Source organism: Alosa pseudoharengus, unplaced genomic scaffold, assembly GCF_046254945.1.
Source record: "Alosa pseudoharengus isolate Yale_2024_CS ecotype anadromous, Long Island Sound unplaced genomic scaffold, YU_APseudo_1.1 YU_APseudo_1.1_scf_16, whole genome shotgun sequence".
Taxonomy (NCBI): domain Eukaryota; kingdom Metazoa; phylum Chordata; class Actinopteri; order Clupeiformes; family Clupeidae; genus Alosa; species Alosa pseudoharengus.
This window is the reverse complement of record NW_027468630.1, coordinates 2790305-2802245: the sequence shown is the minus strand read 5'-3', so window position 1 is coordinate 2802245 and position 11941 is coordinate 2790305.

The following is an 11941-nucleotide window of genomic DNA, read 5'->3' as shown; positions in this document are numbered from 1 at the left end:
CAGTATGTGTGTCAGTCTCCTCAATCTGTTGACCAAAGCAGTTGTCAGGCTTGTATGAGTGAGGTGACTAAGTGGCATTAAGATGATTTGAAGGACAGTTTTTCTTTGCTTCTTGTTATCTGGAAAGCTATTTTTAATCTATAATGTGTTCTTAATGAAAGCTACTTCCTGCTTTTCCATGAAGCTATGTGGGAATGGTCTAACATGGTGGTTCTCAAGTGTTGTGGATTTTTGAAGAACCTATTGTGTTTTTGTACAGGCTCATGAAATGAGGGGTATCTAAATACACCAACGACACAACTTCTTGATTTAAAAACATTTCAGGAAGGTCAGATATTTACAACTTCTTCCTTCTAGGCAAACTCACAACAACACAATAAACACTAGTTTACCACCCAAGGACGGTTGCAGTTGCTAGATATAAAGTAGAACAACTTTTGTCACTAGCAAAACAAACAAGCAAACAAAAAACACAGAATCTTACAACTTTGACATCACCCTTTCCTTTGTTGAGCAACAGAATAAAACCAGTTTTCTGCAAATGATTGGGGCAGCCGTGGCCTACTGGTTAGCGCTTCGGAGGGTTGCCGGTTTGAACCCCGACCAGTAGGCACGGCTTGAGCAAGGCTGAACGGCTGAAGTGCCCTTGAGCAAGGCACCTAACCCTCACTGCTCCCCGAGCGCCGCTGTTGTTGCAGGCAGCTCTCTGCACCAGGATTAGTGTGTGCTTCACCTCACTGTGTGTTCACTGTGTGCTGTGTGTGTTTCACTAATTCACAGATTGGGATAAATGCAGAGACCAAATTTCCCTTACGAGATCAAAAGAGTAATGTCATAACTTGCCTTTCATTTGTGCTCAGCTCATGGACACTCTGTATGTATAGAACAAATATGAGCATATGAGAATGAACACCCCTGGCTTATAATAATGTGTGTGGCATTCATAATCAGTAATCATAGGTTGGTGTGCCTTGGCATTTTCATTTGTCCTTAGCCCCAAAAAAGGTTGAGAACCTCTGGTATAAGGCTACACCTACAATAGTCCCGTTTTCGTGTCCTTACAAATTCCGTTATCAAATTTCTATGCCACATTTTTGGATTATACCCAGGAGTGATATGGATGCAAATAATATAAATCTTACTTTTAGCTAGTCCTTAACGTCACAGCTTATTTGTTTCTCACTGAAGTTTTGAAGGCTGTGAGGCATGACTTCTCGAATATTTGTCCATCTTGAAGTGTTTGGTCCTGTGTAGACATCATCAGTCTTTTTCGTCACAAAGCACTGATACAGAACTTCTGTGGCTGTATGAAACCAATTGATCTTTTGCTCAAATACAGTTCAAATACAGCTTATAGCCAGAAAAGACAATTACTGAACAATGTACTTTAGCATCACTGTGCTTTAGTGTGCCCCTTAATACATGGAGGAAATTATAGATACATTGTTTTTTAGCCATTGCGCTTGTTGAACTGTTAAACTGCAAGCAAGATTCGTATCATACACTTGCAAATTTGAATACCTACGGTAATAAATAATACATATGCAGATGTACATTTTATCGCTACTTGCAATCCTAGGCTGAATAATATAAAAAACAAATCAAAGTGAAAATAATCAACTCTTGCGGACACTGAAGAAGTAAAACGTGGTAAAAAGGGGAAACTGAAGAATCCTCTTTAAAATCCTGGGGCAGTAGAATGCTTCTTCTGCCTGCCTTGCATGTTGTTATCAAAGCGAGTTGCAAAGACATTTCAAAGGCAGCGTGGGCCCTCTGTGAGAAGTGGCAGTCTCTTTGCCACCCTTGAGGGCTCCTGGATGGCGTCCTGGAGTGACGCCGGCACACCAGGAGGAAGGAAGCCTCCCGTCAGTGTACCACACCAGCCACAGATGCCACCACCGCCACCCACTCATCCTTCTCCCCTGCTGCAGATCTGCATGATGTCTCCTCATATCCGATTCCCTCTGATCAGAGGGAGCTCCATGTTCCCTTGAGATGCGTGGGATTAAGTAGTTTGAGATAACGTGCGGGAGTTTAAACAGGAGTTGATTAGCTGACTTTATCTGATGAACAGCTCAAGCTCTTTGCCACACTCTGGTGGGACAAAGAAAAAAAAGAAGAAAAAAATAAACAAAAGGACTGAAAAAACAGCCCAGGTGACCAAGATGCCCTCCACTTTGATTTATTCAGCAGTGCATCACTTCAAAACAAATGCAAAAAAAAATCTTCTAGAAGATTCTGCTGGTATTTTATGTCCTGGAGGCCTAGCGTGTCTCGGCTCAGCCTAGCCCAGCGATGACCTGCTGAGTTTGGCATTCAGATGATTCCCAGGTGGCATCGGAGGCTTTTCAGAGGCTCTCCTCGCTGATGAAAGGGTGGCCAAGATCTGTGCAGCGGCCACATGAAGCGATGTTAAAAGCACTCCTGGGTCAGACAGAGCACACAGTCCATTTCCTTGCCTGGGCTGAGTGCAGACTCTTCAACCACTGCGGCTAATGCACTCCAGGAAGACCATCCACATGTGGGCGGTTGCATACAAGAACCTTTCTTTATTACGACTGCCCCATGGTTTAAATGCAGCCGTGTAACATGGAGGAAGTGGCCAAACTGTGCTCTATTGGGGGATTCAAAGTCTGATCGATATTTTTAAAAAACATTTTGGGTTAGGCATGTATCAGTCCTGTTTAAATTATCCATGCCATCTAAGCACTACATGACATATCACTGTCCCCATCCTGTTGTGATGCTTTCTGACCTCCCTCAGCTATCCATAATGCTTCCTGAAAGGAACTTGTATGCAGTAAGTGCACTTTCTGCATTTATATGATCTCATCTGAAGACTGACTAAAGTTTTTTTCGGTCCCATAAATAATTACTGTCTAAAATCCTGGCTTACATGGGTGTTGGGCAGAGAGATGGGAAAAGTGACTGGTACGGGTCTTGAAGATCAGGAGGATGCTGGATTTTTGGCTTTGGCAAATAGGAATGTTATGGTAAAAACCCAGCCACCATTCCCTGACCAAAAGAAATGCAAAAATTACATCTTACAAAATGGCTGGTGTGTCATCCTCTGAAGATGTAGGAGCTTAATTAGAAGTGAGTATAGTGAGAGAATTGCTTATAGCTTTTAAAACCATTTTGTTCTGTCTGAGTAAGTTCCTTTACAGTTTACTTCAAACCATTGTTTACACTGAACCATCTCTGAGATTCCCTCGCCATTTTAATTAAATAGATATAAAGCAGCACCAGAGAGAAAAAATCCCAACCCTTAGTACATCCTTTTATATCTCCAGGATAAGCACTGCACAGGAAGGTCTAAAACAAATTAAATACACTGGCTGTCTTTACTAAATCAACTCTCATGGCATTTTGTGTCGAGATGTTATCAGTGTTGCAGGTTGTTATCAGTGTTGCAGGTCGATAAGAAACATTTTGCTGAAGGCCCAATGACTCAGAAATCTGGTCACAGTCTGACACAGGGGAGCGAATTAAGTTTTGTGGAAAGGCGCCTGATGTTTTATGAAGGTGAGAATCAAATCAATAAATCTATATTTGCTGCAGTTAGCAGAACATAATGTGCTACGTCTCAATCAGATTATAGGACAAAATAATATAACAATAGATTAGGTGTAGACAGGATTTTTTCTTTGGTTTATCCTTGTACAAATAATGTAATAGTGGCTGAGAGAATTGTTCTTTAGGGATGTGTCTTGCTGCCTTACTGGTATAATTATGTTATGTTCAGAAGACTTACGAACCAATAAAAAGAAAAATGTAATTTATTTTTACAACAGTGTGACTGCATCCTATCAGATAAAAAGAGAAGTTGCTGGATGCTGCATACTGAACACTCTTGTTTTATATCATCTTACTGACAACATTCCAGCTGACTTTGTAAACAGTGTTGTGAACTATGAGCAAAGTGTCAAGCAGGTACCTCCATCCCAGTGGTAGGACAGAATTATAAACAGCCAAGATAGAATGGTCTGTGCTTAAAGTTTTATTTTGCAGTGACTCTGTATATGTTTATGATGAGCACTTGAAACTAAAGCACTTGAGCACTTGACGACTAAATTGATTATTTTTTATCATTAATTTACCAAACCAAAGAGTTCATATACATATCCACATATGAGTTTATTAGCATTTGAATGAGTAACTTCTGTGTGATCCCTGGGAATCTATCCAATGGTTTGGGTGAAGTGAAGAGTCTGGAGGGGACAGTGCAAGCATGGGCGTAGATTTGCGTGGGGACCGAAGGACGTGTCCACACCAATGTCAAATTACGACTGAAATGTCCCCACCAATATTCAGGTTGAAATGGGGGGAAAAGCGCTGTTGAACTCCTCGAGAAGTAGGCTACTCATCACACATGTGTCACATGAAAGAGCCTTTTTCTCAGCTTTTAAACGGTGTTAGCTAGCCACTATTTGCTGTGATAAACAGTTCGCGAGAAAAATAACTTAAAGAGATTGAATAATTATTCTGTGCGCCCATCTCCACATCCATTTGTCTTGGTGGAATACACACTCTTCACGCAACACATGACAAACCATATATCAGAATAAACAGCAGACCTTACCGAACACAAAGGTGTAATGCATTCCCGTGTATAGTTAGCTGTTCCAGAGTAATCCGGTTTTTAAATTAATTGTAGCAAAATTCAACACGGTCTTTCGGCTGTATTTCTTAAAACTGAGCTGTGCTTACATCGCCTAGATATCTGTAAATATTAGAATTAGAGAATATACAGGCAGCTCACGGTTAAGAGTCTGTCAATGTAGCCATAATGATTTCTTTTCACAAAATGCTAAGCATGCATGTATTTAAGTTTCTTAACAGACCAAATAGAAAATAAATGTTAAATATAGCCTACACTATCTGTACATATTAAAATCAGATAGACACAGTATAGTAAGATCAAGTTGGACAGTAGCACATATTAATCATGGATAGTTGGACAGTAGCACATTTTAATCATTTTATATATCTATAGTGGCTGGTGAAAGAGTTGAGTGTCTTTTTTTCGGGGGGGGGGGGGGGGGGGGGGGGGGGGGGTCAGTGGGTAGTGTCCCCATGAAAGCTCAGACCAAACCTACACCCTTGAGTGCAAGCATAGAGGCAGAGGTGTGACACTCCCATTTACCTCAACTAATCGAGTAAACCTACAGTACAGAGGTGCTCAGACCATTACAGTGACTGTGGTGATGTAATGTAACAGAGTTAGCTATACTCTTCATTGGCTTCCTAAAGCAGCCAGAATTGAATTCAAGTTCCTCAGTTTAGCCTGGATCTGCACCTGGCTATCTGCATTCCATGATCCGGCTTTACATCACCCCTCTTGCCCACTGCAGTCCTCCAATGAGCGCATCAACACTAAGAGGTCGCAATCAAACCTCTTCTCCTCTGGGATTCCATGTTGGTGGAATGACTTGTCTAATGCTCTTTGCTCTAGCCATAGTTTTGGGATCTTTGCAGTATCACGAGTATGGTTATTGTTATTATTCTGTTAAATTCTATTTTGTTTCCCTCCAAGGACTCTGATGAAGATGTGACTACACATCGAAACGTTAGTCAATGATGTTTTGCACCTTTAAGTAAATAAAAAAATTAAAAATGAAGAAGACATCTGAGCTGCACAGGCATCCCTCTCCTTCTCTTCACATTATCTGTCCTTGGCCTGGTTGCACCGGATTGACGCTAAACGGCAGAAGCGCGGAGAACCTTCCTTTGTCTACATTCTATTTTGTCTTTGTTTCTTGTAATGTTAATGTAACGTCATTGTAGGGTGCTTGGGACAAAACAGTTTATTAAGAATGATAAACATAAACATACAAACATAATGAAGTTCTCCCTTTTTTGTTTTAGAGCATTATATTAAAATACTGTACCTGGGGATCATTTTTTGCTATCTATAACTGCACAGCAACTGTGCTATAGGTGAAAAGTTGTGATCTGCAGGAAGCGTTTTTAAAACACTAACTGGATCTGCTCCTAGTTATTTTAATTCAATAATCAAGCCTGACATCCCCAACCGCCCACTGCGGTCTTCTGGTGAGCGTCTGTTGTGTCGACCAGTCATGAAAACTGGGTCTAATTCCAGACTTTTTTCTTCAGTGGTTCCATGTTGGTGGAATGAATTGCCCAGTGCTCTCCGTTCCTGTGGTAGTTTTGTCAACCCATTCCATAATCACTAATTTCATGTATAGCGCCACCTAGTTAAACACAAAAAAGTAAAAATGAGGTGTTGTAATCACAGGTATCTGTGACCTAACATAGTCAAAACTGCACGAAATTGGAAGTGTAGGATCATTATGACACCCTCTGAATGCACGCCAAGTTTCGTGGAATTCCGTTCATGGGGGGCCACACAATAAATTAATTTATGTTACTATACACCAACTGGCCTGTAGGTGGCCGGAGACAGTTTTCTGTGAATATCTCGAGAACCGTAGGGCCTAGGAGGTCCACCTTTTTTTTGTATGTTGATCTCAAGGGGCCATGTCAACCCATCCCATTACCACTTATTTCATGTATAGCGCCACCTAGTTAAAAATTAAAAAGCAAAAAATTAGGTGTTTTCATCACAATATCTCTGGCTGACATGGTCAAAACTGCACGAAATTGAAAGTGTAGGATCATTATGACACCCTCCGAATGCATGCCAAGTTTTGTGTACTTTCGTTCATGGGGGGCCTTACAATAAAATCATTTATGTGTACATTTAGTGACGTACACCAACAAGGATTCCCGGGACACTGAAAGACGGGGGTACACAAAACTTGGTGGGCATGTACCCCCACATGGATAGCATGGAACCGTCATTTTTCGTTTTGATCTGTAGCCCCCCCGCTGGACTGGACCCCCCGAAAGGAGGGTAGGCCAGACACAGTTCTCTGTGAATATCTTGAGAACTGTAGGGCCTAGGATGGCCTAGGATGGCCAGCGTGATTTCTTTTTGTGGAAAAAATGTGCTGGACTGGGCGGCGGTCATATTTTGTACCGCTCTGCGGTACATCTAGTTTTAATTGGGCTGTTAATTAATTTGACATTATTGTTTATTATTGATATTCTCCTTAATGTAGTCTTAGCATGTCGTTGTTTTTATATTATTGATTGAATGGACATTATTGTTTTATTATTGCCTTTCCCCTTTTTTTCCATTGCTTTTTATTAGACTATTGATTGAATTGATATTATTGTGTATTATAACTATTCTCCTTATTATATTTGACCTTCATTCTAATCAGTTCCCTGTTCAATTTTAAATATTATTATGTTGCTTTGTATTTATGTGTCGCTTTGGACAAAGGCGTCTGCTAAATCCATAACCATAACCATAAAAGATGAGTTTGGCACTCTTACATTTTTATGTGATCTGTGACCCTACTGACCACCACACCAGAATGCACCTGACTAGTAAGAGCAGTTAACATGGGTTGGACTACAGCTGTCAGTAAGCCTGATGGACTCATCCCCAACCTTGGTATGGAAAACTACCGAAACAATTAGACATTTATTTTTTTACTTATTTGGTTGAACAAGACAGGAACAGTTAACACTGTTAAGAATGAGTGGCAGTAAAGAGGTAAGTCACATACAGTATCTTCCAATCACTCACAGGGCTGTGCATATTTCACCCAATTCTGTCCATCCTGAGATGCTCTGGTGTCACACCTCTGCTCATGTTCACTTGAGTGGGAGTCAAAGCACGTTACCTCTCTGCTATACACAGGCCAGGGATTCATCCATAACACATCAGACCACATCTCACAGACACACACACACACACACACACACACTCCTCAAAGACAGATTGTCTGTCTGGCTGTGTAATCTCTCATGAAACATTAACTGATGGAGATGAATTCACACGTGGTGTGTGTGTGTGCGTGACAGAGAGAAGGGAGAGGGAGCTATCTATTGTAATCTCAGATAAGGAATGAGGTCACACTTCCATCACTCCTGAGAATACTTACTGCTTTCCCCTGCAATCCTACAATCTCAGAGCACCCTTCCCCCCCCCTCCAGTTTAGCAAGGACTCCCCCAGGGAGGCAAAATCATGACCACCCCACCTCCTGACCCCACCTCCAAGTCCCTCTTTACCTTGATCATCCATCACCCCGTCCTCAGGGTATAGGGTTGTGGGCTGCAGCAATGGAGTAAGTCCAAGTTCTTTAATCAAAGTTGATCAGGATGAGCTGGTAGAATGTCAGGATGTAGTGTAATGATAAATGTATTTCTGGGGACTGATTCTTAGGGCACTGCAGGGTGTAACTGCAGGGCGTACAGTATAATGCGGCAGCTTCAGGGAAGCATGCAGCTTCAGGGAGCTTGGTGAAGGCTCAGTGACGTCTGACCACTGACTTTATCATGGAGACCCACTCTCAGAGCTGGAGCCGTGTTAAGTCCTGACTGTCTGTGTCTTCTGCTCCTCTGGTCAGCAGAGGCCTTCTTCCACTGGGCTTTTGGGGTGACCGAGGCTAACTGCTATGGAGCCATCCATGTGGGCTCGGGGAGATCCCTAGCCTGCATCCCCAAGCTATGCCACCTGGAAGGCCCCTCTTGTACTCTTCGCTTCCGCTGAGGGAACCGGGACTTTTTTCACCCTCATTATCATTCTTTTGACACAACTGGGTGTCTGATGTAAAAGTCTTTGAGTGGCTTTTATTCTGCTCTTGTTCTTTCTGTGGATGTTATTCTTTTAAATGATCTACACCCTCAGAGAATTCACACACTTGTCTTGAACTCTGAGAAAATATTGATAATAATGGAGCTCATGTTGAGAAATGTTAGCTCTGAGCACCTCGTAATGGCTAGATTATTGCTGTATTTACATGCATTTATTTCAGGGGTACTTTCTTCAGAGTAGCTTTCAGATCATTTGCAGAAGAAGTCATTATTTTTATTGCTTGATGGCACTGTCATTTCCCAGTCAGGTAGTTTTACTTCTCCTGAGCTATCATTAGCTGTGAAATGGTCCTGAAGAAGCCTTGCCTGGTCATGAAATGTGTGCAGACAATCCTCTGTGAAGTTTCTCTCTCAATGACCTGCTGCTGAGAGTACCGTAGGAGTTGTAAAAGGGCTTTATATCATGGCAATAGATAATCAGCATTTAATCGCTGTCAGGCTCTTTGATCTCAGCTTTTCATTTTATTACATTCAAAGGTATCAATGATAAAGATTGCTCTCTTTTGTTAGAAAGCCTGACCCAGCCAATAATCTCCCATTATGAAATGCCTAATTCCATTCATGCGATTATATCATTTTCTCTCATCTTGACAAGCATGGAGGATTCGGTTGCTGAGTCACACCCCTGCCTGCATGTCGCTATGCTTAAGTAGAGGAGCTTGTGCTCTCTATCTTGTTTTTAATACCTGGTTATTGACATTGTTATTAAGGTGATTATTAAAGTGATTAGGATTAATTATAGTTGTTTAAGACCATACGAAATCAAAGGAGCCTTCTAATCAACATATGATGTAAGAGCGTGAGTGTAATGTTCCTCTTAAAGAAATAAAACTCTCCACGGTAGCACAGCTTTTCTGATTCTCCCAGCGTTCTGAGGGCCCAAGAGTGTGAGCTCACTGGTGTACAACAGATCCAGTTTAATGCAGATTAAGAAAACTTTAGTCAACACTCCCTCCAGAACACTAAAAAGCGTCTCTCATTAAAAAGCATCTCTCTGATGTCTGCTGACAAAATCTATCCACCTGAGCACTTCAAGGAGAAATACGATGTTGATGAAGTGCACTACACCTGTGATCTAAGTATGGGGAAGGGTGGTGGTGTGAGGGAGGGGAACTGTGTGTGAGATGTCATGATGAAACAAAAATGTACCATATACCGGTATCTGTTATTTAATGATGCATGTGAGATGACTTCACAGTAGGGGTGTAATGTTACACAAAAATCACAGTTTGGTGTGTACCTCAGTTTTGAAGTCACGGTTCAGTTCATTTTCGGTACAGTAGGCCTGTATAGGTACTGTTAACCTAAAATTCACTGATAATATTTTTGATGCGCAATGGGATTAGTATTTTGAAAAGGTGTCAAATGTATCAACTAAAATACAAAAATAATCACATCAAAATACACTGCTTTTTTATTATTTTAAAAATACAAACATATTTGGGAGGGCTATTTTGCAGCTGAGCCTCAGCCCAAATCCAATTTAAGTTCAACTTAAGATCTCAACTCTACTCAATCTATTCTTATCTCACCAAAAGAGATCTTAAGAAGAGCTGGTTTATTTCTTGTGTGACAAATAAAAGACCAAATAGAAATGGGCAAGTACAATTTTGTATTTCTGTATCTAAATACACAAAATACACAGGGATGGATTACTGCACGGGCCTACCGGGCCCAAGGGGTCAGGGGGCCCTGAAGCCCAAGCCTTTGCATGGAATCATTGCCTCAATATCAACTAATCAGGATGTAGGCTATGAATCTGATTGAATTTAGTATTGGCCATCCCCAAAATGCACCAGAATACAGGAAATAACATCAAACAAATTACCCCCCCCCCCCCCACACACACACACACACATATACGACAATTAATGGGGGGCCCTTAATACATCTGGGCCCAGGGGCCCGAAAGTTCTAGCCTGACGAGCCAGACCCACATTAAAATGTAGGGTCTGGGCACGAGTTCACCGTTCGCAGTGCTCAGTCAGAGAGGCGGGATAATCAGTTGTCTTTCAAATTCCCTCTGCACGCAATAGGACAGCGGCAGCGCTATGAGTCCCATGCGTTTCCCACCAGCGGAGCTAGTTGGCTAGTTCAAACGTTTGCCAACTTAATAAAAGCTTAACTCGTGTCACACTGTTCGCCAACAGCAACATCCATCTTATTTGTTTTCAAGTAGCAGGGAATTCAAGCCAAACCGTTGCAACTCTGCCATCAATCATTATGTTAAGCTCACCTAACGACTCTATACACGATTTCATTGGCCTGATTGAGTTTCGATTTCTGGAGCTCACAAGCCAACGGAGAGTTGCTAGACTAGCCCTGGCAGCAAATGTAATTTGCTGCCGCTAGGGGTGCGTCTAGATTTCTAAGCTACGAAAGTTCATAATCCGCCCATGAAAATACACACTAAATACATTTCTGAACATGCTAAATACACAAATAATAAATCCTGCCCTTCCCTGACACTATAGTAGGCAGGTGGAGGTGGTGGAGAAGAAAGTGTGTGTGTGGGGGGGGGGGCTGTCATGTAAGCAGTACAGAGTCAGGAGGATTGTCAACATTCTGACCCCTACCTGACCTTTTTGTTAGATGCGGACACCTGTCAAGCCCCACACCTGTACATAATGTAGCTTGCTTGTGTTGATAGGCCTTCGGTTAATGACAAAACATCTTACAAGATGAAGTTACTTTACTCCAACAAGTTGAAGTTGAGGTTCTCAGTATTCTTTTTTCACCTCTCTCTGCCTGCCTCTCTCCCTGTATCATTCTCTCGCTTTCTCCATCTCTCCATCTCTCTCCATCTCTCTTGTCATTCTGACAGTTCCTTTTGCTTTTGCGGTTTCGCATACCTCTCACACACAGCATCTATTGGACGTGATATTATTTTTACTTCAAAATGGACTGGTAGGCAGCACAGAAAGACAAAGGGTTTCATTCATGCAGTTAAAGATCAGAGGCACTTTGATCAAATGTACCTCTTGACACCATTTCTTTCTGCATGAAATCTCTTGCAATGTTTTGTTTCTAAGTGTATCATTCTCCATCTCCAGAACAGCATCCAGCTGCGTTGAGTTTACGCTTTAAATGTCAATAAGTAACAATCTGTCTGGCCTTTATTTTGAAGGACTCCTTGTAGGGGGAAAAAAAAGTCAAACTGGTGAAGTGGAAGAAAAAGCAAAACCTAAAAAATACTTTTTGAACAATATGTATTTTTCTTTATGCCTAGTGTATTTGAGGCTGCCATGT